This window comes from Solanum pennellii, chromosome 1 (assembly GCF_001406875.1).
Source record: "Solanum pennellii chromosome 1, SPENNV200".
NCBI lineage: Eukaryota > Viridiplantae > Streptophyta > Magnoliopsida > Solanales > Solanaceae > Solanum > Solanum pennellii.
This window is the reverse complement of record NC_028637.1, coordinates 54,267,950-54,268,953: the sequence shown is the minus strand read 5'-3', so window position 1 is coordinate 54,268,953 and position 1,004 is coordinate 54,267,950.

The window sequence follows — 1,004 nt, the reverse complement described above, 5'->3', positions numbered from 1 at the left end:
ATATATATATATATATATACACACACACATTAATTTATTTATAGTTTTAATAAACCATATTTAAAAAAATATTTCATAATATTTTTAATTTTTTTTATTTTTCTAAAAATATATTCTCATTTTTATGTTGTATTTAAATTAATTTAATACACATTTTTTAACCTTGTATTGAACTTTTTTTTACTTATAGTCATTTTTTTCTCTTTTATTTTTATATTGAGCTTATTTTCTTTGTCATTCGTTTTGATTTGATTTCAAATGTATTGTATTTAAAATAGGGAAAATGAACAAGTACCCCCAAATCTATGCACGAAATCTCAGAGACACACTATAATATACTAAGGTCCTATCCCCCCTGAACTTATTTTAAAAAATATTTTCTACCCTTTTCGACCTACGTGACATTATCTTGTGGGCCCAGCGCGTGTTGACATTTTATTTTCAAGCTAGTGCCACGTAGGCTGAAAGGGGTACAAAGTTATTTATAAAATAAGTTTAGGGGGGTTACAGGACCTTAGTATAGTATAAGTGTGTCTCTGTGATTTCGGACATAGGTTTGGGGGCGGAGGGTACTTATGCATTTTCCATTTAAAATGAGTTAAATTTTAACCGATACCAATAGAAGTGAAGAAAATCAAATAAAACATAAATATATTAAAACATTAAAAGTAAAGGTCACTATTAATTATTTTAAATACACACAATTCATTAATAATAATTAAACTAAAAAGAAAATAATTCATTGAAAAAATTAAAGTGAAAAGAAATTAAAACAAATCTTTTACAAATAAAGAAACAAAAATTATTAAATATATACAAGTTTTATTATACATAAATATGTGTACTAACTAATTATATAGCTACCAATTAAAAAGTGACATGTGCCCGATTTGTGCACTCATTCCTTATCTTTAGGAGAGTGTCCACACTCTCTATGACAAGTCATTGTTTGTGGTGTATTTATTCTATTTTAAATTAGTTTGAGGTGGGGGGGGGTGCTACTT